This window comes from Lutra lutra, chromosome 13 (genome assembly GCF_902655055.1).
Source record: "Lutra lutra chromosome 13, mLutLut1.2, whole genome shotgun sequence".
NCBI classification, from domain to species: Eukaryota; Metazoa; Chordata; class Mammalia; order Carnivora; family Mustelidae; genus Lutra; species Lutra lutra.
The window spans coordinates 44,531,063-44,557,379 of NC_062290.1; the positions used below are offsets into that span (position 1 = coordinate 44,531,063).

Consider the following 26,317-nt stretch of genomic DNA (forward strand, 5'->3'; position numbering starts at 1 on the left):
GAAGCAAGTCTAATTATTACATAATTTACACCATAAAGGAAATTGAATAATATTAACTAATTATGAACATAATGGAACTGTGATAGTGATGCCACGAAATACAATTTTTGTCACGTGGCAAGCATTGAGGGGTGTTGCCAATGTTTTGTTACATACTATTACCTGGATTTGCATTATAATAAAAACTGTTCATGCCCCAGAGTTTTCTCAAACCCACAGACATTGTAAGAATGGAGAGGGTGGAAGCATTTAACCTGAAAGAGGAATTACCTACCAGCATAAATAGAAGTGGGGCTGTACAAGAAAATGGGAAGGAAGAGAAAAGATCAAAGCTTCCTGAATACCAGAAGCTAATCCAGTTTCCTAATAAATTTGTGAAATTCTGTCAATTTCTTTGGAAGGTATGTCTATTTGAGGACTTCTTTTGGCCCCTAGGATATAAATCTTTTAAAATATGAGTTTAGGGGCGCCTGGGTGGCTCAGTGGGTTAAACCTCTGCCTTTGGCTCAGGTCGTGATCCCAGGGTCCTGGGATGGAGCCCTACATCAGGCTTTCTGCTCAGCAGGGAGCCGCTTCCCCCACCTCCGCCCCCCCCCCCCGCCCCCGCTTGCCTCTCTGCCTGCTTGTGATCTCTGTCTGTCAAATAAATAAATAAATAATCTTAAAAAAAAAAAATAAAGTATGACTTTATTTTTCTGAAGAGGCATTAAAAGATAAATCACCACTCGCTGTGTTTGTCTAAGGGGAAGAATTCAAACATGAATTGTTACTTGTAGCATTAGCCAGGACCCGGAAACTCCTTTTGTGGCCCAGATATATGAATCTCTGCTACATTGTGAGGAGGCTCTGAAGCGGAATGGGAGAATCATCAATGAGAAAACTTCCTGGTATAGGTCACAAAAACCACTTCCCAATGGTTGAGCATAATCTGTCCATTTCTATCTGCTTACAAGCGAGTCATCATTAGTAGCCCAATGGTAGTCATATTCACTCCTCCTACTGGATTAGCAGCTCTGCTCCTTGAGGTCGGGATCCATGCTGAGGCAAATATGCGCGAGAAGGGCCTTATATATGTGAAAATCTGGGGCTCCTGGATGGCTTAGTTGGTCAATCGTCCAACTCTTGATTTTGGCTCAGGTCATGGTCTCAGGGTCTGGGGATTGAGCCCTGCGTTGGGCTCTGCTCAACACAGAACCTGCTTATCTGTCCCTTCCCCCTGCTCTCTCCCTCTTGCTTTCAAATAAATAATAAATAAAATCTTTAAAAAAAAAATGTGAAAATCCTTCTAAATGCAAAGTATTTTTATTAATTGCATGAATGACTTCAGTTTTTAATGAAGTGATGAAAGAACATTTGGGATTATCATCCATGATGTTCTTTCAAGCCAGTATATAAGTTTATAATAAAGAATATGAAGGCAGGGGGATTGAAAATTTATAGTTGTGGAAGTAACAAATTTATCCCAGTATGTATAACATTTTGGGCAGAAGTGGCATTAAGAAACACCTTGTCACACTGTTCAGTAAAATTATTGCTATCCTCATTTTAAGTCTTTAATTTTTCTTCTCTCATGCTCTTTCTTTTATTCTTTCAAATAATTTTTGAAAACCAGAACAGCCTGACTTAACAGACTTGTGGAAAACTCTTTTACCTAAAACCTTATTTTGGTCATTTTTGACCTTAAAGTGACACTTCCTCAACCAAGACCTTGTGGCACAAATTGTCTTCTACATTGCATTAGGAACACTTTCTAGTTTACTACTAGAAACTTTCTCTCCAGAGGCTAATTCCATTGTCCATACTTTGAAAAGCAGAGTAAGGGAGCTGTTTGACTAGAATCTAGAAACTTCTAATCCTTGTCCGAAACTGTATGTATGTGATTTACATTGTTTGCAAAAATAGGGTGTTTGTCAAAAGCCATATCCAATATTGGAATAGTCGAGAAACAAGCCCTGTTGGCTTTGGTTGTCAGCTGGATACAAAATTAAGATGATAATTAACATGAAATTCACTACAGAATGAGATTTCCTTCAGTAGGTAGTTTAGTGCAAACCTCACTTGCCTGCAGACTTGTGGTTCACAAAGCAGTTTTTTTAAGCCACTCTTGTACCTTTGTACAAAATGAAAGTCATTTAAGCGGTTTCTTATTTAATAATACTTTATTATAAAATAAATCATAAGTTATTTCAATCAAAGGTAGAGTGTTCCTTTAATGACTGGGAAAATAGAAGTGAGCTTTCAGGAGAGGGACCCTCAGAAAGGCCTATTTTTTCATAATCATGTATGAAAAGGGAGTTTGTTTTTAAGGTCAAGTCAGTAATTCTCTGAAGCTCGACTGAAATAAAAAATCCAATTGATTAAAAATGGTTCTGTTTTAAAGTAAATTATTTTTTTCTTCCTCAGTTGAGATGGGGGAACTGGTGGGGACAAGTATTATTTCTATGAACTGAAAAATGAGTTCAACCAACACATAAACACTTACATAAAACATAATATAACCATTCCCATATGTTCTCAAGGTGTTCACCAACCTCCTCCCCAACATGCCAAGAGAGAGGAAACAGTGGAATTTAACTGCTAACATCTGAAGATAATAACTTCATTGCTTAATTGTACTTCTAAGCCGGCTACTATTTTTTGAGTATTTATTGTACATAAATACAAGGAAGTAGCCCTGTGTCAATAGCATTTAAGTTACTAATGTGAGCAATTAAATGTTTTTAACACAAATTTAAAAATGTGTTGATCTCTCAGCAGCATCTTCCCACCTGCCCTGATTCCACACCCTCTGGACTTTTCCTAAGACTGTGGTTGGATCTACCTATCTCCCCTCAGTGCTTGTGGAATAAGGAGAAGCAGGAATTAACTTTTCATTACAAACACACAACACTCAAAGTGGCACACAGCTTCATAAAGTCTTATTGATTAGCGACTAGTGCATTTTTTTTTCTTAACTGATTTTATGCAGAGAAGAAATGCGCAGTGATATTGAAGGAGACAGGTGTTTTAAAAGTGGAAGTGCATTCCCATTCAGTCTGTGATTTTTGTGACATCCTTATGGGTGTAACTTGAATTGGCTATACCATGGGAAGATATACTGAGACAGAAAGACTAGATTTGGTTTCTAGTACATTTGCTACTTCAAGTTATATAATATGATATCACTGAGAAAAAAATCAGAACACCCTACAAAGTATATATAATATGTCACCCTGTGAGGGTTTTAAATATTTTGTGTGCCTGCGTTTGTAAGACCTAGCTAATGCATTCTGACTCTACTGGTCATAAACTATTGAAAAAAAAATACTGTAACTTCAGCATATGAATATTTTATATAACTTCACATTTTCTGATTATTTGTTATTCTAAACAAGTAGTCTACATCATTTCTACACTTCTGTGAAGGCAGAGGAAGCTTGGAGAAGACCAAATATGCATCAGGCACCTTTCTGTAGGGAGTTTATACAAATTTCTCAGAACAACTTGAGATAGGGCAATAACAGCTCTGTTTGGCAATAGTGTTGACCAATTGGAAATGTAATTTTTGAAAGATACCGCTCATAATTGTAATAAAACTATAGGAACAAAAGTCTGGAAAAGATGTAAAATAACTCAAAGGTGAAGAGTTTATCAGTGGCATGCTAATACTCATTAACAATCTATTTTCAATGTTAGTAGTCATCAGGGATTTATAAATTAAAACAGCATTCAATACCCATCGTATTGGCAAAAAATTAAAAGAACCAACCAAGGCAGTATCAGCAAGGAAGAAAGGTAGTAAGAAACTCCTGTATTGCTGTTGGTGTACAAATTGATAGACCCACTTTGAAGAGCAACTTTCTGATGTCCATAAAGTTGAGTATAAGCATAGCCAAAATCCCACCAATTTCCCTTTAGAAACCTACCCTAGAGAAACAATTACACAGATGTTCAACGAAGTATTGAATGTTTCAGCCTACAACTGAAAGAAAACCTTAAATATTCATTAGAAGGTAAGTGGATGAGCTATTGGTGGTTTAGTCATAAAATAAGATACTCTAGAAGCAGTTAAAATAAATAACTAGATCTATATGCATTGGATCAATCTCAAAACTATAATGTTGAGGGGGAAACGATACTACTTTATAATGTACAATTTATATTAATTTTAGTATCACATAAATATTTATTAGATAATGTTTAGAGAAAATGATGATGTATAAACCAAGGGTGGGAAAAATTTGCTCCAGTTTTGTAATGTTGGTTACTCTCTGCATAGGCAGAAAAGAAGGAGATCAGGTTGGGACCCTGTGCATAGTACACTTTAACCATATCTGTAATATTTTATTTTTCAAAAAAGATCATGGTAAGATGTTAATATATGTTTAAATGGCTAGTGGTCACAAAAAAAAAGTTTATTTTATTATTCCCCGCACTTTTTATGATTGGAATATTTTTAAATACATGCATAATAAAACCTTCAGGAAAATGTCTGGCAAAAATCAGCTTAAAATGCTGTTTTTATTAGCACTGGCAAATCATTGAAACATAACATGACAAAGCTCAGTACCCAAGATTTAGTATATACACAATTCACATTTTTGCCTCACCATATAATTAAGGAGTAGTCAAATGTATGACAACAGAATACGAGATCATGAGGCCTCCTATCAGTTCATGAACTGCAGCTCTAGTAAATAATGTCAGGATGATGAATCTCAGTATTTAAGGAGAGAGACTACTTCTTACACTTGACCTTTGGAATTAACTGAAAAAAAAAAAACAACAAAAACCATTATCCTTGGGGGGGGTTTCTTTTTCAATTTCCAATTTCCTTACAGCTTATACAGTTCCTATCTGTTGTTTATGAGATAACCACCATTTGCTAGGAGTCTGTCATTTACTCTAAACAACAAATAGATATGAAGATTAATTATCTAAAAGACACGGAAACTAATAAAATGTGAAGCATTATAAATCCCAACTCTCACGCAAGCAGATTTTTAAGGCCAAACAACCTCTCAAATAAAAAAACATATACAATTCTGTTAAAAAAATTTAACATTAGTTAGAAATATATAAATAACGTGTGAATTTGAGGACTCTGTTCCAGTACATTTTCAGGTTTCACACTGTGAGATCCTTCCCAAAGAAACTGTCGTACTAGTGAAATTTTGGTATTAAAGAAATTCTTCCTAATTCACACCAACGTTGTTCCTTTAAATGAGTGTTCAAATTCCTGAGATAGGGTCCACTCCCAGTTATCCTAAAGTAAGCCAGAGTACTTTGAAATGAACGGAATATCTTAAGTAACAGTTACAAATGCAAGCAGCTGATTCCTTGTTGCTTTACTTTGGAAGTTTGCTAATAAGCACAGACTAACTAAGGACTGTGATTTAAATTGCTCCTCAGAAAATCACTTGGGGCACCAAAAAATAATTTATTGCTTCCTTAATAAAAAGAGCTAATTCAGCTCATGAAAAAAGACAACTTTCAGAGGAGTTCCTTAGCAGCTTCTGAGGTAGTGCTGAAACTGTCCGGCTGTGTGCTGAGTTCCAATGCCTGTCTCCAACAGACCACTGATGACCTGCTTGTGCGTGAAGGTGATGTCCAGTGTCCATCAGTAGTTGAAGGCAGCTGGAGGGGGGCAGTGGCTGACTCCTCCAGCAGCTGGACAAGGTCACTGGCACCAGGCATCTCCATAGGGAGGTGCTGAGTAGAATCAGAAAGGTCAGAGGACAGCCTAATGGAATCCTATAACAGAGAGTCCAAATTCTGTCACTTGAATTTAAGAAAATATGACAGAATACTGTGGGTTGTGGGCAGGAGCAAAATGACCCCTTGATGCCTCATATCCTCTCAGAGTTTATATAATCTTGTAATTGGATAGACTTTTTTTTTTAAAGTAGGTGCTATTTCAAAGTAGATAGAAATTTAGGTGTTTACACTGAGATTATAATTGGGTGGGCCAATTGAAGCAAAACATTAAAAGGACATTCTTTACTAGCATGATAGTATTGAATAGAAATGATCTCTAAATATTGATTTTAAAATGCTCTATACCATTTTTACATTTGTTAGTAGTAACTTTTAAGTAAGAAGAAGGTCATGGTCATGTTTTTGTTCGGCTTCAAAAATAACAGCATTATTGCTCAATGAAAAGTTTTGAAAGGAGCACATTTTAGTTTTCCTTTGTCTTTATTAACTTTGATTTCAACTTGATATTGACAAAGAGCAAAAGGAATGCTAAAAAATAAAGATCTGTTATTTATATTACTTAATTGTACATAGGTAATTTCTGCTAAGTGAAAAGACCTTTATCTACAATTATATAGTTTTACCCAAACTAAAAATGTGGGATTTGATGTAAAAGTGTCACTTATGAAGCCTAAAACCCAAGGAGGGTTTGTGTTGTTGGGTTGAGGCTTTATTTCCAATCAGCTGTGAGACTTGAGGCAAGACATATATCTTCCTGAACCTCGTTTTCCTGACCTTTAAGATAAAATATACTCTGGATGGCTTTGCAGCTCCAGAATACTGTGTTTCAACTTAGATATTTAATGGAAACTTCAAATTTCATGGAGCTGTTTTTGGTGATATTTTTTGATTACCACTCAAATTATCTTTTATGTCAGAACCAGTTCTGTGTTTCTTGAGTCAGAGCTTCCTACCTGTAATAGATTTCATCTTCCTTCTCAGTTGTCCACAAATACGCACACTCTGCCTGGGCTTCTACATGTACCTTTACCAACCTAATATTCCAAAAGCTCCACTTTGCCCTTCGTGTAATGAGTACTTGTATGTCAAAGCCAATTATATGTTTCAGGAAAGTTGAGTTCTTCAAACACAGTTTAATGCCAAAACCCCGTCGTGTGGTCCCTACTTAACTTTAACCTTGTTTCTGACAACGTCCATTTAGATTGCCTTCCCTGCAGCTTGCTGAGACCACGTTGTGTTCCCGTGTGCAATTACCAGCTCAGATCTTTGCTTATAGAGCCTCTTCCACCTGGTATGTCCTTCTTCCCTCTTCTCTAGACCTTTCTTCAGTAACCAACTCAGGTCTCACTTGCTCACGTGCTCTCAGGATGGGCTTGTCTCTCCAAACTCCTACAGAACTCATGATCTTTGCTTATGGAAACAGACAGGGCTCTGCCTTCTTAGGTTGTCCAGCAGACCTTACGCAGGTGTGGAGAGTCCTTGGCTGGGGCCTCAGAGCAATCTGTTGTCAGGATCTTAATCTGCAGGGATGATATCTGCCCAGAGGGGAATATTAGTGCAACTCTGGGAAAAGAAGCAGGAAATCGGAAATCTTAGTGGGTAAAATATGGAGCAGCAGCGGGGGTAGGGAAAGGGAGAGGGAAGCAAGTGGAATTTTGGCTAGAGCTACAGCAGGGCACAAGGCAGTCAACAAATTCAGACTAGGAGTGAATTCCTGGATCCCATCCCAAGAACATTGTCCATTGGCTGTAACATCCCTCCAACTTTGGGTCTCCATTTCTTTTTTCATATCTATAGACCATCTGCCTTGGAAATCTTCTAAGCAAGGACTATGTTCCACAATACTTTGTCCAGCACACAGAATAGAATCTAAAGCAGAGTAATAATAATAATGACATACTGGCAGTACAGATAATAATAATGAGAATACCAACTATCATTTATTGTCTGCACTTTCTATACCACATGCTACCTAAGGCACTTTGCATACATACCTCATTAATCTTGGGAAGAGGGTTCTATCCCCTTCTAACAGATGAGGATATGAAAAAGAAAAGTAACTTTCTCAAGGTCACAAAACTGATTTGTCCCTTTAATGATGAAAGTAATACATATTTTAAAAATGCAGATTCATCTCAACAACCATTTACTAAGCACCTACTATATTTAACATACTAGTCTAGGAGCTACCAGGGAATATAAATGTGGCTTAAGCTGTCCTTACTCTCTAGTTTAGACCATCAGCACTTTAATTCTAACTGTTGAAATGTTTTTGTTTTGGGGGAAGGTCACCAGGGTAGTGGCAAAGTAGTTAGATTATGAGTATCATTTTAGAATACCTCATCATTTTAATAGGAAAGTCTTTAGAAATAGCACTTGATTCATTTGGCTTTTTTTTTAAAAGGGTTGGTCTTGATTATATATAAAGCAGGTTCAAAGTTGCTGCTGAACACACTAAATTTCAGGTGGACTTTATTTTAGTTTGAATTAGATTCCCTTGTAGAGTTATTGCTTTGCACACTCCATTGCCCTTTAATGGCTTTGAGTGGATATGTGTTCAGAGGGCTGCTTGCCTCCAGTCTGAAAGTACAATTTAAGTAGATTGCTTTGAAGGTATGACCCATTGCTGGTTAGTGTTCCGAGTTTCTAGAGACAATTGATCTTCATGTATTACATATTAGCCTGACTACATGAATGAGTGAGTATGTGGAGAATATACCTTCCAAGCTTTGTTAAAGAAGTTGCTTGAAACGATGGTATTCTGTGCTGAACTCCAATTTGATATAAATCATACGAAAAGCAGAAAAAATGGTCTTAGCTTTTCAAGTGCCTTACCCTCCTGGCAACTCAAAATTTATGCCACCGATGGGCTAAAAGATCATGTCACTTAATACTCGACCCACTGCATGTAACTGAAATATCCCCAATGGTGGTTAAAAGCATAAGTATTTGTTTCTCTTCTGTGTGAAAGAAATTTTCCAAGGATAGAAATTTCAGGGCCACTATGAACTAAGGTGCTACGGACCCAGGCTCATTCCATTTTCTCCTAAATCATCTTAGCTTCTGCCTCTTATTCTTGAGGACACCTTGTGATCCAAAAATGGCTCCCAGAGCTCCAGTCACTCATATTCTCGGCAATGAAATGGAGGAAGGGACAAACAATAAGGTGATAATGGAGGAAAAGATATATACCATCTGGCTCCCAAGGGCTTTTCCAGAAGCTGCCATTTGTATCCTCTGAATAGCTCACTGGCATGAACTAAGCCACAGAGCCCTGCCTGGGGGCAGGGGGTTCAGGGTCATGCAGTCTTCATACTATGCAGAGTATGTACTATGTACCTAATTTAAGGAGGAAGGGAGAATAAATTTTGGAGTAAGAAGCCAGTGGTCTTTTCCACAGGGATACACTAGGTAGGATGATCATGGAACTAAATCCCTAGTTTATATGTGGTCTGTAAAGTTTCAATCTAAGAGGAATGGACATAGATGCAAAAATCTTTATTTCCCAGAGTGCAAGGAGGGTAACTCCTAAGAAAGAACAAAGGCTATGCCAACATGGCTCAGTGGTTCTCTTTGATAGAAGGGGAACTGCCGCCATGCTGGTACCCTCTCCCTGATGCTGGATTGTAAGGGACATGCAGGAGAACTGGTTGAACTCTGGAGCAGCTAGTGGTGATGGTGACAGTGATGAGTATAGCAACAGCAAACATTTATCTAAGTGGGTTATATATGTAATAATCAAAGTGGCAAACACTTCAGATAATATGAGGATAATCCTTATGGGGAAACTGAGGCACATTTTGGTTAACTAACTTGTCAAGGTCACACCCTTGGTATGTAGTAGAAGCTGGTTTCAAATCCAGTAGCCTGACTCCATGGTTCATGTTGAACTGCTTACACAACCCATCGAGGCTTTCTCCTACTATCAGAAGTGATCCTTCCTATTTTAACGAAGTCCCCTTCTTTTATGAATTTTGTTATTTTTATAATATATATTTGATTATAGTTATCCAGGGTATTTTATGAACTAGCACAGGATAACTTCTGTCTCGGGGTTGACTTTAGTTGCTTTTTGTAATCAAATTTCATTTTATTTTGTGTATTATTCCACCCTCTGCCCCATTGGGCCTGATGTAGAAGGTGAATTTAGTACAAGTTAGTGATTTGGGTCCAGGATTGTCTCTGTTGTACGTGCCCATCACCTCACCCCCATTCTCTGGGAAGCATATACACATGCCACTACAGAAAAGAGGGGAAACGTTTGTGGTTGTAATCTAGCTCCTTACTCAGGATCTTACTCATCTTACTGGTTCTTGGCATAGATGAGGTTTGTGGCCACTCAAAAGAAGACTTGAGGTGAAGGGAAATGCAGCTTAGATCTCCTTCTAGTGCTGATCGAGCTCTGGATCCTTGCTACTAACTACCCGCCAAGGAATAGCCTCATCCGTCAAAGTCACGTGAGCACTGTCCACCCTATCCATCTCACCAAGCATTATCAGTGATGACCATTTTGGCCATGATGTCCTCTTTCTCTAATAACCCCTGAGACCCTCTGGAATCCATGGGGTCTTTTAGATGCTGCACTAGATCCAAGGGACACTGGAATTCAGGGTGTGGACATGAGAGTTTGGAGTCTCTTTCATTCCTAGATCCATACATCATGCCACCATTTCTACTCTGGCCACCAGGGTGGCATGAAGACTTTTCTCTGAAGACTGTATCCCTTCCCACTGAGACAAAGTAGGCAATGTCTTTTCCTCCCTAAGATCCCCAAACTTAAAAAATTAAAGTAGGGGTACATGCTGCCCTCTTGCCCAAGCAGGTCTTTCCAGTGGTCAAGAAAAGTAAACCATTTCCAGACACATCGATCTTGAATCCTTTCCATACTCTACCTTCTTAGCCTTTATAGAAGATTCTCATTTATATGGAGTTAGTTGGAGGAAGAGTGCATGGGGAAAAAAGAATAAGCTAGATCATATCTACTATCAAATATTTGATTTTTAACCTGAACATCAAACTCAGTAATTCTGGCCTGGTCTGATAATCTCTTACTTGGGATGCATGGTAACCCTGTATTTTGTGGAACGAATGAAGAAAAATCAATTACTATCTCAAATAGTTATGCTACCACAATAACTTATGTGGAATACTCAGTAAATTATATAAAAATGAATAAACCTGCCTTATTTGTAGATTGGTTGACTTTGTGCATAATTTCATTGCTCTAGCTATGGTTTGAAGGATTCCTGTGTTATGAATCTTGCTATTATTTTGAATTTGCACTATGGAGTTATGTTTTGCATAGTAGTAACAAGCACAAGCTAATTAAATACCTTGGTTAGGGGGAAAAGCGATTTAATTGTGATGTAAAGTAAGAGATACTGTTTTTCAGATAGGATTTAGTCATAGAGTTACCTCCCCATGTTGTCTTGTGTTCCCAGTGGTGCCTACATCAGGGAGAGATTATTCATCATCCAATGAATAATTCCTCAATGTAATGGAGGCTGGTAGACATGGCAAGCATTTGACTTTCTTCCAATGAATTCTAAAGGTCATTCTACTTGCTGCATACATTTCCTGTTTTCTGAATAACTACTGAAAAAGAGTTTAAAGTCTAACAACTTTGGTCTAAAATAGTTATGCATGGGATGCCTAAGTAGCTTAATCAGCGGAACTTCTGACCCTCATTTTTGGCTCAGGTCATGATCTCAGGATCATGAGACTGAGCCCCACGTCAGACTCTGTGTTGGGCGTAGAGCTTGAATAAGATTCTCTCCCCTGCTGCCCCTCTTCTCTCTCCCCTCCCCCTCTTTAAAAAAAATAGTTAGGTACACTAAAAATGATGCCAGTGATCTCTACTTCATGGTACCAAAGAAGGCACAAAGATCTGACCTTTTAACCTGGAAGAAGAAACTAATTTAAACAAGTTCCAGACTGGTGTGTTTAATGAAAGAGGTAGAAATTTTGTTCAAGTTTATCTAGGATTGTTTGGGTATTTTCTACAGAGAACTTTCACATAGATTTTTTTTTTTTAATTACCAATTAGAAAGAATTCTATAGGCAAACAGCGCAAGGCTTCAGAGGCTAAGCTTCCTGTTTTCCAGGAGTCAGAAGAGAAGGAAGATATTCATTTTCGCTTTGCTTACTATTCTGGGTCTTCCGCCATAGCAAATGCCTGGCCCTGACCCACTGTGTGGGTTAGGCAGTGTTTAGTAACTGAGCAGTAGCCATACACAAACAGACTCAACCTACTCAGTAACAAGCTGTTTTCATGTAGTAATGATAGTGAACTGGCCAGCATTTTTACAACCTATTTTGAGAAGAAAGAAAATAGGACCTAGTGGTGGTATTTCTTGAAAGTCACCATTTCTGGTTTGAGAACTCATCCATATAGCTAAAAATCACACAATGAATAGCCAGGGTGTCCAGAACATGCTCAAGATTCAGACAGTAATTAAAATGGAAGTCATGGGGTGCCTGGGTGGCTCAGTCGTTAGGTGTCTGCCTTCAGCTCAGGTCATGCTCCCAGAGTCCGGGATCGAGCCCCACATCAGGCTCCCTGCTCAGCGGGAAGTCTGCTTCTCCCTCTCCCACTACCCCTGCTTATGTTCCCTCCCTCGCTGTGTCTCTTTCTCTCAAATGAATAAATAAAATCTTAAAAAAATAAATGGAAGTCATAAAAGTAGTTACAGTTAACTCACAAGGACCCTTCTGGCCTCTCATTATGGCTGTATTATCCTAACTTTGTATTTGATTCCTAGTGGATTAACTGGTATTGCTATGGCTGACAGGTTCTAGGGTAGCCACATGATCCCCTCCTCCTGGGTGTTTATGACCTCATATAATTCCTTCCCCTTGAGTTTGGGGAGAACCAGTGACTTGCTTCTAACCAACGGAATATAACAAAGGTGATAGGATGTCATTCCTGTGATTATGTTACATAGGACTCTATCTTGCTCAAGACCTAATTGAGAGACTTGTTTTCCTTTCTGTTGGCTTTGAAGAGACAAGATACCGTGAGTCCTACAGACACAGGAAGTGAATTCTTCTAATAACTTAAAAATATCTGATGGGAACACTTTCCCAAGCAAGCCTCCAGATGAGAGCCCAGCCCTGGTAGGTGCTCTATAGCCTGGCAGAAGATCCAGCTAAACCATGCTCAGACCCCTGACACAGAAAAGCTAAGAGATAATAAATTTGTGTTATGTGTAGCCTTTAATTTTGTGGTAGTTTGTTACACAGCGTAGCAAACTAACACAACTGCTTTCTTAAACGATTAATGAGAGATATTGCTACTTGACTGAGGTATTAATAGCAACAAGAGAAGAGACAACTGACAAGGAGACAAAAGATACAAGAACATAAAACATACAACATATAAGAACAAAAGATATGTGCCGCCCAAAGTCGCATTGCTGTCTGAGCCAACATAACATGGAAACCAGTAGCCTCATACACCAGTATAATTACTGAAAACATAATTGAACAATAAATGGCATTCATAGTGATGACTTTGTGTCCACAAGCAGCAGTGTATCGTGTGAAACGCATTCTGTTCAAGAAGGTAGAGAGCTATGTAATACAGTTGTGAAACAAATTTCATAATCATTGACCTAGCATTGGATGCATTTGACCATGGATACAGAATTATCCATATCCAAATAGCCTGAGAATTTGATATTTATCCTAGGATTAAGGCAAAGAGATCAGAAAATAACAAAATACTTACAATCAAAGAGTTACATGTGCCTTTCTCCCAATATGATATGCCAGAATGTTTATTGAATTTTAAGTTGCAAATAAACACTTGAGCTTAAAATTCAAGTATCACTTATTTCCACATAGCCAATGGACAGCATGGCCTCTGTTTCCAAGCTGGACTTAGAAACAATAAAGAATGCTGATAACAGGGACGCCTGGGTGGCTCAGTTGGTTAAGCAGCTGCCTTCGGCTCAGGTCATGATCCCAGCGTCCTGGGATCGAGTCCCACATTGGGCTCCTTGCTCATCAGGGAGCCTGCTTCTCCCTCTGCCTGCCATTCTGTCTGCCTGTGCTCGCTCTCTCTCTCTCTCTCTCTCTCTCTCTGACAAATAAATAAATAAAATCTAAAAAAAAAAGAAAAAAAAAAGGATGCTGATAACAGTGGTGGACCCCAGGTTGGTCTTCCCTTTGGCGTGTAGGATATGAGAGGGAGAGAGGTTCCTTGATGTGTGGAAGAGATCATAAGGGAAACAACTACTATGTAATACTTACTTAAAGGTCCCAAAATTGATGCATATTTGTATAACTGTGCCATAAATCCACAGTAGGAAGAGGTAGTGTGAGTAAATGTTGGAAATGCCCTGGATTGTGCAGAACGGTGAGGCTGGGTAAGCTAGTTCCAACTCAGACCCACAACAGCCATGTCATCTGTCTGGGATTTAGTTTTGCCAACTGTAAAATGGGGGTAATAGTCTCTACATAAATTCAGATTATATACCATCTACCCCTTGACAGACTCTTTGTAAGAAAATTTTGTTGCAGTAATTTTTCAAATGGTGTCAATTAAAAAAAAAAAAAAGAACCCATCTAAACGGTTTATGAAACCCATAAGATGAAATGTCTTGAGAAGAATCTCTTTATGTAATTTGAACATGGGATTGCATTTCAGTTTCTTAAAGTACTTTTCATGGCAGGTGATCATTTGATCTTCTTTGCTGTCCTGGGAGGTAGGTTTTATCAGCATGTCATGTCAACAGTGATTCTTAATTCTTTGCAGTGTGTGCATGCGTGTGCCCCACACACACACACACTATGGATTATTGAAGAACACAGTTGTCCAGTGTCCCATAACTGGTAAATGGTGGATCCAGGACTGAGACCAGACTTTTGTCTAAATCCCATTCTTACTCTGGAGTACTTTGATGGAAGGATACCACTTACTTATAAGCAGCAGTGGTCCTCTCCCAAGAGGAAAGGTACTTCTGAGTCACCACACTGCCTTTCGATAGGCAGCGGTGTCAGGTTCTTACTTAGGGACTCACATCTGGAGTGATATTTTAACTCTCTCACAGGCCTAGGGAACTGCTCTCTGCCCATGCAGAGTTGTATGTAAGTGAGGAAATCCTTGTCATCAACCTTTTTCTAGTAATTCTTCTTAGTGGAGTCCATTTCTCCTAGAAGATGGTACAAACATGATCTTCATCCTTCTGTCTAGAGCCCTAGAGCTAATTAACTCATGTGTAAAATATGGTTCCTCTTTTAAAAATTATTAGATTCTAAACAAGGAGCACAGTTTAAACATGACCTATCCCTATGTTCATATTGGGGATTATTCATTTTTAAAATCCTTTAAAGATCTGAAGCGTTTAAATATCTAAATCTAATAAACAAAATAATAAGTTTACACAAAAATGGTTATAATACGACCCCTGTGTTGGACCAAAAATAAAAATAAATTTAAATATCTGTGTACATTTATATAAATAGAGAGAAACACGAAAGAAGCAGCTTGTACCTGAGAAAAGGCAGGGCTTTCTGACTACTTTTTTTTTTTTTTTTAATATCTGGAGTTTTTTCACTTGTAATCAAAGAGTAATTTTGTCATTTAAAATTGTCCAATAAATTTAAAATAAATATGGATGAAAGGAAAGGAGAAAGGGAAGAAGGATGGAAAACGAGCTCTCATTCTACAGCGGACATGGAGCTGATTTGCTTAACTCATAGAAATAAGTTACTTGTCGTTATGCAAGAAATAATATATTGTATGTAATTAAGCAGTGTATTCATCCTGTACTTCAATAAGTTTGTTTAAATGTCACTTATACATTTCTGAAATATCTATTGCTTATATTACTGACATGAAAGAACATGAGATTTTGATAGATACTGTAGAGTGTGTGTAATGTGGGATAAAGCCATTCAATTATGCATTCCTACAGCAGGTGCAAGGGAGCACAGGGTGAATACAATATGATCCCCCCCCAAAATTAAAAAGACCTGGGAAAGCTCATAACTTGTTTACCGAGGATGGTCGGTAGTTGGCACTCATCTTACCTCTGCCGTCCCTCACACTCCCACCCACCCTGTAAAAGTCTCTGATTGTGTTATTCTTAGCTATTGAGAAAACATCCTTCAGGTTCCCTCTGAACCCTAGGCATGAACAGTCACTGGGGACTGGTTGGCATGGCCATTCTCACTGTGGTAGAATTATACTTCTGGGGAACTTGAAGCCCATAGGGTCTTTCTGTTGGTTTCTCACTGACCATGAAAACATGAAAGTGAATTTGATCTTGGAGGAGAAAGGGAAGGAATGGGTGAAAGCCAGTGGCAGGCCATTTTTAGAGAATTTAAGACTTGTTTTCAAGGGAAAATATTGCAATAATTAAATCTGCCTGCCCCATGAGGTGTGTGGGGTTTTTTTGTTTGTTTTGGTTTGGTTTTGGGTTTTTTGTTTTTTTTTTTTTGCTGTTTTGTTTTGTTTTTTGTCAAATCTGTCCTTATGGTCTCTGGTGACAAATTGTCAGGGATATTATAGAGACAATGCACGGTTTAACCCTCCTTGGTGCTTTCACTGTATCTTGTACCTACCCTTTGTGCTTTATGACACTGTTTTATAATTATTTATCTGTTTATTTTCCTATTACACTGTGACAATAATTCACGGGACACTGCTATGAACCAGGCAACCCTATGTGCTGCTAGCATGCTTTTGGCACTTAATCTTTGCAGTAAGAGTAGAAAGCAGAAATGAACTCTATTTGACAAGTAAGGACACTGAGGCATAGGAAGGTTACATAACTTGCTTACGTCACTATGTTAGCAACTCTGTGCTCTTTCCCCCTGCACAGTACAACTTCCCAAGAAAATTAGCAGCTGAGTGATGCTTGGATGAGAATGGTAATAGGTTTGAGTAAGAGGAAAAGCTGTCTCTTAAGTAAATCATTTCTATTTCCCACCAGCTAATTGGAGAGAGGCGTTAAGAGGAAGGAATTAGTTCCACTCTGCAGTGGCCAGGCTGGGCGGTATATTGCCCCCAACGGGGGCTGGGGGTGAATGGTACAAGAACGTTGTTCTGAGCGAGGTCCTGGAGGAAATTGCTCTCGAAATGGCTGTGAATGGCCATATTGAAGATTGATTTTGATATTTCATGATTATTAGGTAAATTTTGCCAGCGTAGTGTACAAAGCAGCAAACTTCACCATTAATTTCAGCTTGCTCTAGAATAGGCAAGGGAATGTCTAGATAATATTTTTCTTAAGATAACTGCCAACCAAATACAAGTCTTTTTATCGAACCAAGTACTGTAAACCTAAGAAATCCTTTCTATGTAACTTCAAAGGGCAGGCTGGAATGCCTTTTTTCCTCTAATTTTATTTTTTTAAATCAATAAAACAAGTTATAGATATGATTCATAGATAATTTTCTCCTTCCCCATGTACACAGCTCCCTATGACTATCTAGAGTAAAAGCCTGATATCGACTAATTTCTGTTAGGATGTAACTCTTTAAACCCTCAGAATTAGACATGGCTGCAATTCAGTCATGGAACTCTTTGGCAAGATATGAATTTTCTTAACGTCTCACGTTTCTTTCTTTCTTTCTTTCTTTCTTTCTTTCTTTCTTTCTTTCTTTCTTTTTTTTAATGCAGGCTAGTTGGTGGACTTTTAAGCTTTCCAAGAACCACCCTTTGAAAGGTTTTGTACCCTCTCTTTATCAAGTATTATTCAATAAATCATTCTCAATGACTATGTCCAATAAGCATATTAGTCTATGGGTTACACTGAAACAAGCCTATTAAACTGGGCCACATTTTGGCTGCGCGCCCAATTAAAGGTTGTCATAATGAATTGAGCTAGGAGAGGAATGAGCCTGGTCAAGTTTCAAATGAAATGTCTGCTTTTGTATAAGTAACTGCTGAGGGGTTCCAGCACTGCAAATTGCCTAACGTGGTAGGATAGTCACAGAAGCTCAGAAATTCAGGAAAATGAAGTGCAGCCCAGTCTTCCAGCTATGTCATACATTCATCAAAATGGTTTAGTGTCAGCTTTTGCTTTTAAATTCCAGTGAACAAGAAGCCAGCTTATTTTTATAAGGATAGCATGATGTGTATGTGTATTTTAAGGGGAATGTTACAGGAATGAGTTACGCTTGTCCCACCGGCTCCTTTTAATCCTTGACCATTTAAATGGAAAATCCATGTAAGCTGACTTTATTCCATGGAAGTCACTTTTCAGGAGGGAGATTAGGAGCTGTCATTGTGATCAGCCCACTCTGTACTTTACACAGAGCGTTGCTCTTATGCCTATCTGAATTTTGTCCTTTATTTTGTTCATTAGAGTGGCTATTTCAGCCAGATTTCAAGCCAGGCTTTTATTGATTGTTCCCAAACAGGGAGAGAATTCAGCGATTTACAAGATAACAATTAACAGCTGGCTCTTAGTCTATGACAGCGTTCTCGAGATTTGAGCCCATTAAATAAATAAACCAGGAGGATACTGCAGAAGAATTGCAATCATTATTTGAAATTTGACCCAAAGAATTATTTCATATTAATTTTTTAAATGAATTTATTGTATTTAGTTTTCCCCAACCGCTCATTCTTCTCATTGGTGTTCATAAATGAAAGGCTGGGAGGCGGGTTCTGACAGTCCACCACGAGGTGGCCCTATGTCTTTGTCATTCCAGAGTCACGGGGGGGGGGGGGGGGGGTGCTCTCGCTTACCCCTAAGGCAAATGAGCCCACGTGTTTTCTTGTGAACCTGCCCACAGGTGTCAAAATAATCCAGATTTCCACATGAAATCTGGGCTGATGTTACAAATAAGCAGATGAAAATTATCCTCTTAGAATAGTTTTTACAGCGGTAAAGGGAACAGGAGAGGACTCCAAAAGAAATATTTAGATCATATATTTCTGCTGGAAGGTGCCAGTTGGGGACTGGGTTCAGTGAGGAATGCTTATGAATAGGCCTCCATATTTTGCCTGGGTGGCGGCCTGCCAGGCACTCATCTGGCCTGACAGATGGGGATGAGAGGGAAAAAAAAATATCCGTTTGTATACTCGTCTCTCTCTCCCATGACTCTCAGAAAATCCCTAGTAGGAGCTTCTGTGGATGTGTCTCAGAGCTCCAGAGTCCCTGCTGTTAACAGGCCCTCTCCTTCCCTCCCCACTGAGGAGGACAGTCCTGCTTTTTCTCGTAGGCCCACACAACATGACTTGAAGACTGGTGTCATCTCCGCCAACAGAGAGCACCCAGCCTGGCCCACTCTTCCTTAATCCCTGGAGGTGCAAACCTCAGTAACGTGGCCTGGCAGGTTCAGCCCACAGTCTGGAGAAAGTGGTCCGTTACCTGGGCCGGGACAGGGCGTCTTAGCTGTGCATCACAACCCTGAGTTCAAAGAAGATTTTTGAAAGGCTCTGGCCTTGGCAGGAAGACTTCTTCGTTGAATCTAATTACCAGCTTAAAATGCAGTTGCCAACACAGAGAACCAGCTCCCATGAATTTCCAGGCCTGCTTATTAAGATGTCACTTAAGACTGCAAATAATTGTGGTAACTGGCATCAATTCTTAGAGGGCTCTGTGAAGATTATTCTTCCAGAGACTGGCCTTTCTTGAAATATCTTATTATACCCATATTCTCTCTCCATTTCTTGAAGTTATAATACCACATTCGAAGGGAGGCTTTGAAAGAGGACAGTTTTAAAAGAGTTTCTTGGGGGGGGGGTGTCTGGGCTCCTGGGTGGCTCAGTGGGTTAAAGCCTCTGCCTTTGGCTCAGGTCATGATCTCAGGGTCGCAGGATCGAGCCCCGCATTGGGCTCTCTGCTCAGCAGGGAGCCTACTTTCCCCCCACTCTCTGCCTGCCTCTCTGCCTACTTGTGATCTCCATCTGTCAAATAAATAAATAAATAAAATCTTTAAAAAAAAATAGTTTCTTAGGATCTTGCCATGGAAACTTTACTGTTATTTGAGTCATCGTTGCACAGTGCAATTAACATCCACGTATGATCGGGGAAACTGAGTGTTAGAGTCGTGATGTTTAACATAGACAGGTTAGTCTTTACTGAAAATGGTGCGCTTTTCATGGTCATTTTATTTTCTTGTCTTGCTGTCTTTGTGTTTAATTAAGGCTGTTCAACGTTTCTAATAGGAATACTTGGGTTCTTTGTTGCTGCCCTTTCTACTCTTACAATGATTTACTCTATTTCATCCTTCTATATTTTAAAATGAATCTGTAACCATGTTTCTGTAAGACCTGTTTCCACAGACTTCGTTATTGCAAAGTCCACCACGTGGGGCGCCTGGGTGGCTCAGTTAGTGGAGGGTCCTACTTTTGATTTACGCTCAGGTCATGATCTCAGGGTCATGAATTCAAACCCTGTGTGGTGTTCCCTGCTCAACTCAGAGTCTACTTGTCTCTCACACTTTGCTTCCCCCCCCCCCGCCCACTCATAGTTGCGTGCTCTCTCTCTCGCAAATAAATACATACAATGGAAAGAAGGAAGGAATGGAAGGAGGGAAGGAGGAAGGAAGGAAGGAAGGAAAGGCCACCACTTGGTACATATCAGGAAGACTAAATTCTAAATTGAGTTGTTTTCTGATGTGATCAAGAACTGTTCATATTTTAGTTTCTTCGAGTGCCCTGAAATGATATCAAGTTGACGGTCTGAATTATGATTATTAACAGGTCAAATGTTACACAACTTGAACATTTGATGGAGGGCGGTACCCAGAAATTCATCCTATCATGTCTGTCTAATGTGGATAGTATGAAGCTTGCTGATCCTTTCATGACTTGATTTTTATAATGTTTTTTGAAGAAAAGAGATTAGATTTTGGAAGCTATAGCATTCTCCAAAGGTCTTCTACAGTAAGTGATAGTGACCTATGGTCCATGGAGAAGACATTTTTAAATTTCTTTTACTTGTATAATTTATGGATTACTTAAAACGAATGTTCAGCACTATGTGTTTACTAGGCCAAGAAAACATTTAGAGGACTGTGTTGAAGAAGAATTGATACAGAAGAAAATATGAAAGTAAAGAAGAATACTCAATGCATGGCTCTAAAGAAAGGTGGAAAAAGCTTGGCCAACATAGACCATTTATACACCCCTATTCCTAAGAGATTTCAATTATTCAGCATGCATTTCTTACGCAGCCTCTACCTCAAGCACTGTACTAAACATAAACCCTCAAGGAGCTGATTCCTGCTTTCTATAATTCCTGTTTTAATATTAGATATAATATGTACTGGAATTACCTAACCATGGAAAGGAAAGATGTAATGAATATTTAGACCTCTTATATCGAAGAAATTAAGGGAGAATAAGATCAGTGGCGTGGGGGTCATTGTGTCAGATCTGGATTGCCTTTTCCAGGGTTTCTTGTTGGACAAAACACATAAAGCTGTTGTAGATGGGGCTTTCTATTTCTCTCAGAGCACATTCCCCACAGATTCAAGCTATTCTTAAGACTGTATTCGAGCCTCAAGGGTCAGTGTAGACTTGTCCAGTCACTAAAGCTGAGTTTGTTTTCAGTTGTTGAAATGGTTTTTAGAAGGTGATCCTGTGAGTTGTGAGATGAAGACAGATAACTAGGAATTAACAAGGACTTGTTTCAAATGGGTGAGGATATTACAGGAGACTCACAGAATCAGTGTCATGGCAGACAAAGCAAGGGGACGTTGGGTCATAGAATATGAGGGACGGAAGGAATGGTGATGAGCAGTTCCAGTTTGCTGCGCCCCAGGAATGACGTGCCTTTGCTGGTCATGGAGCTGCTGGGAGAAACATCTTTGTCTTGGATGAAGGTCCTCCCACACTGCTACCCCCACTCCTGTTCCTTTTATTTTCCAATCAGATTTCAATTGTCCAAATGTAGTTGAAGGCAACTAAAAGCAAGAGGGTCCCAAAAATAGAAGAGTGAAAAGATAAATGGAAGGAATATCAGAATTACAGTCTGCCACATGTATCAAAAGAAGGAGCAGGTCTGTTTGGACAGCCCTCTTCCATAGCAACTTACACAATTTTTTTCTTTTTTTAACCATTGACTGAGACCCCCAGCATGGGATTTGAAAAGCAGTTCTTTCTGTGACATAACCCTGGGAATTTTACCAGAAGGACTGAATATCCCTCTTCTTTTTCTACCAGCCCCTTAACTATTTCAATCACTCTGTTAAAATTGTTTGAACTCCCTTAGCTTTTCCCATATTCTGTGAGGATGGAGAGTATGCTTTGTGATTCCCTACTGGTCCCCTTTACTCAGTGTATTGAGTAAATACAATTACTATATAGATATACATATATGTATATCTATATAGAATCTCAATATTGAGTAAATACAGTTACTACTTGTTGCTATAGAGCATAACAGCGGCCATAATTATAGCAGAGAAGAGCTATTGGATTTTGCTAGATTTAAAAAATGTGATTGATAAACCTCATGAAGAGGATAGTGGGTGAAGTAATTAAACTGTAACTGGAAAAAAAAAGATGCTCAGAAGCCAGGTGTGTGGGAGGGAAAAAAGACTATTCATTTGAACTTAGGTACTGAAATGATGACCTTAGTCTCCTCCTTAGGCCAAGTAAAAAGGGAAATAAACCCAACACGAGTGGCAGAATCAGATGATTTTTTTTCAATAAGAGATTTCAACATATTATAAGGCAAATGGCATCCTGGAGAAGACATTCAAAATGTCGGCAGCAGAGCAAGTAGTTTTTATAGAAGGAGGTGAATAGAATAGAAATTTAGCAAAAGCAACAAGTGCTCCCTCTAAGACACTGTTCTCCCTACTGACCCCACCCACCTCTGCGGATCCCACGGGGGCTGGTGATAACGTTGGCACGTCTTGCTTTCCCACCACAACTATCCCCTTCCCCTACTCCTACCCCAGGGGATGGGGCTTGATGAAGGTCTAGGCAGCACTGAGTTCAGGGGGTTCTGAGAGTTCTGAAGAGCAATAATCTTGCTTTTCCTGCCACAGAGATTACCCTCCCCATCCTCTTTCTTTGTGTTTTTCCATCAGCACTGGAAGTGTACACACCTCGTGCCCCAGGTGTCAGGGACTGTGCAAAAATCATGTTGCTATGGCCCCAGCCCCCGAGCCAGATGGCAAAGGAAAACAATGCTTCTCTTATCTGCTTCTTCCTTCTTCCCTCCTCCACATCCCATTCCATGCTGCTCACTCAGATTTGCCTTATACCCACGTTCTCCAGTGTGTGTTCTGTTTACTATGTGCCAAGTCCGCATTTTCTAGGATTCCCTCACCAAGGGAGCCATCTGATTCAGGCACTTGACACTAAGAAGTGGGTAACACATTAGCCTAATCTTCTCTGGAGTTACTGACCCGGCCCCCTCTTCATAATGCCCAAGATAAGAATGCATGGAATACTTGTAACCCCGTCAGTCCTTTGAACATAATAGTACTTCTACATAATACATACTAACACTGAATAGGATGCCTGGCATATAGTAAGCACTCAATAAAATTTAGCTGTTATTACTTGTATTTTTTTATGTTGTGGATTTTTGGAGAGGTGGGGTTTTAGTCACCAGGGTCCATCAGAGAATGAAATGTGCAGTCCGCATCCTTGAGTGCAGCAGTGCTTCACCTTTGGAGTGGCCCTGCCCTCCAGGAGCTGTGCCCCCTTCTTTCTTTGGAACAGACAGCATTCAAGTGCCAAGTGGGGAGGTCTCAGGTCGGTTCCTCCATAGAGCCTGGCCTCCGGTGGTTAAGGATCAAGACTGCCTCTGGGGTTGGGGGGGCTTCCATGGGCTGGCCTGCATTTCATTTCATCCTCCTGACAACCTGAGAAATAGGTCACCAGGTCACCACTACCTCATTTTAGGGAAGAGGAGCTAGGGTCGGAGGGCTAAGGGACACGCTGGTAAACAGCAAGATGGGAACACACACAGCTTGCCTAAGTCCAAATCTCACTACTTCTAGGGACATGGTTGAAAATTTAAAAGTTGGTTCTGTGGGGCTCCTGGGTGGTTTAGTGGGTTAAAGCCCCTGCCTTTGGCTCAAGTCATGATCCCAAGGTCCTGGGATCGAGCCCCACATTGGGCTCTCTGCTCAGCAGCGAGCCTGCTTCCTCCTCTCTCTCTGCCTGCCTCTCTGCCTACTTGTGATCTCTGTCTGTCAAATAAATAAATTAAAAAAAAAGTTGGTTCTGAAGAAATAATGATTTTTTTGCTCAGAGATATGTCTCCCAGGGGTGTTTTCTTTGACCTCTATAATTTCAAAACAGCTAATACTTAGGGTCTTTATTTTATAGTTAGTTTCACACTTGAAAATGATTTATCTCAATGCCCTTTAAGGCTATTTCTATTTTCTTTGTTAAAATGAAAGTCCTATGTTCATTTGGTAAGATGTTTAACAAACTGTGAGTTAGATGTCCATCTAGGGTGATTTTCTCCATACATTTCTCTTTTTATTCTTGCAAACTATTTGAGCTGATTCCCATTGTCCCACGAGAAATGAAAACCACACTTTTGAACTTTAGGAGAAAAAAGCAATTCCCGTATCACTTTCCATTTTCTATTTAGGACCAGTCAGTGCTCGCTTCGGCAGCACATATTCTATTTAGGATCAGTCAAATACATTTGTATGTTTTAGGACATTAAATGTAACCTGCTCTGGGTTCTGAGTTCTCCAGACTTGCATTCTTCCTTCCATATCCCCGCTCCCAAGACAAATTCAGTTGGCTGGGAAATAGATGAATTACTGATTTGAATAGCTTAAGAAACAACACAAGCTTATTTGCATTTTGAGGTGTGTGCCCGTGCACATGTGTGTTTTATTCTTGGCCTCATTGTAAAAGATGACTTCCTGAAATTGGATTTCTGGGAAAGCTCAGAGATATTAATGGAATAGATGTATTCAAGCTCAGTTATAGAAACCTGGCCATTGTAGCCCACGAGAATAGATGGGCCACCTTAGAGATTCCTGGGTAAACTTTTAGAGAAAACAATCAAGTAGCTTCAAGTTCTTTAATGGCCAACATCTCTTTAATTGTTCCCTTTAAAAAGTCTACAGGATATCATTGAAATATTGATTAGTACTCATCTATTGTAATAAATGTTAATTTTTTTTTTAAAGATTTTATTTATTTATTTGACAGAGAGAGATCACAAGTAGGCAGAGAGGCAGGCAGAGAGAGAGGAGGAAGCAGGCTCCCTGCTGAGCAGAGAGCCCGAGGCGGGGCTCGATCCCAGGACCCTGAGATCATGACCTGAGCCGAAGGCAGCGGCTTAACCCACTGAGCCACCCAGGCGCCCCATAAATGTTAATTTTATGCTGGGAAGACATCTAACAGATAATGATACAAAACAGCTTAAAGTTATACCAAGTAAAACAAGTCCTTTGTTGGTCTGTGCTGTCAGTTAACTTGAGTCGCCAAAATGGGTTATTGTACACATCACTTAACTTTGAATGGTATGCTATGGTAATTGTTTGCTTAGGTAACATATTAAACTTCTCATGCTTTTACTCTTCAGGGAAACAATGCAACAAATTAATAGGGTCCTGCTTTAGGGCCCTGTTTCCAAATGAGTTATGTATCAGCTGAAAAGTAGTAGGTACAATAATCATCTCTTTTTCCTTTTCTTCATGTGATCTTAGCAACAGAAATAGAAGGTAAATAAGACAGAAGAACTAATTAAAGAGGAACAGCCATGATGTCCTCTTTCAACCTGCTTTTTTTTAATTTTCCAGAAATAAACATTGTGGCCCTCAGAACTACATAATTTTCATGAATTAGAAACTACTTTATACTATCCGATGCTAGACTTCTGGTCTTCCCCTCTGCTGACCTTTTGCAACACTGAGAAACTTATTAAGGCTTTGAAATATTCAATCTGGAAAAAATCTGATTGTATCCCTCTGCAAATTCATCTGTGTTGCTTGGTACACTTTAGCTTAAGATGTCAGTTTTTTTTTAACTGAAAGCATAGACAGTTTATCAAACGGTGTTTTGGAATTTGAGAAAAGAAATTGATTTCCCACAGAGAGTCAAATCTGGTCCAGGAATGAATTCAGCACATTGCCCTTTTAAAGGAAATGCTTGGCTGTATCCATTTGGGAATCTCCTTGAGCAATAAATTTGATGATTTAGGCATTTACCTTCTAGTGTGTCTACTGTGTTGGATAATGTTGAGTTATCTCTGATTAAGGGGAACATGCTTCGTTATGCTAAGTTGCTTTCATCATTATTCATTTTTTAGCTGCTTTCATGTATTCTCCTGATATTCTCACATTAATAACAAGAGTCAACTCGGATTTTGCCAGACATTTTTGGAAGGTTCCTAAGAACATTCCTCTTTCACTTTTTCTCTGCCTCTTCTTTCCCTGCTAAAGACTATACAATATTATGTCCTTAGAAGGAAAAATAGACTAAAAAACTTCTCCTCTTGTTTTATCGAGGTAAGAATAGGAATTTAAGGGACTAGCCAGGGCTTTATGTATGAAAACTTTAAGTAAGTTTAATTTTATATGTATGAAAACTCTAATTAAGTAATGGGAAGAATGCAATTTTTATCCTACTCTAGTATTGTTCTCATATATTATACGTAAGCACGTGGGGCTTGGAATCTTGAAGACCTCAGTATGAATCCTGGCTCTGCAACTTATTATCTTTATG

The 26,317-nt window shown here is 39.3% G+C and overlaps 1 protein-coding gene and 1 long non-coding RNA gene across 3 annotated transcripts in view; one reads left to right on the forward strand and one right to left on the reverse strand.

Moving 5' to 3' along the window:
* Nucleotides 1–26,317, forward strand: part of ADAMTSL1 (ADAMTS like 1) — a 932,409-nt gene that overhangs the window by 255,141 nt on the left and 650,951 nt on the right.
* Nucleotides 6,690–12,507, reverse strand: LOC125083432 (uncharacterized). Of its 2 annotated transcripts, XR_007122274.1 has the most exons (4): nucleotides 12,399–12,507; nucleotides 11,113–11,292; nucleotides 7,692–7,725; nucleotides 6,690–7,260 (listed from the first exon to the last, which is right to left on the reverse strand). It is a non-coding gene; the product is annotated as an uncharacterized LOC125083432 (long non-coding RNA). The 2 variants fall into 2 exon arrangements; XR_007122273.1 differs by lacking the exon at nucleotides 7,692–7,725.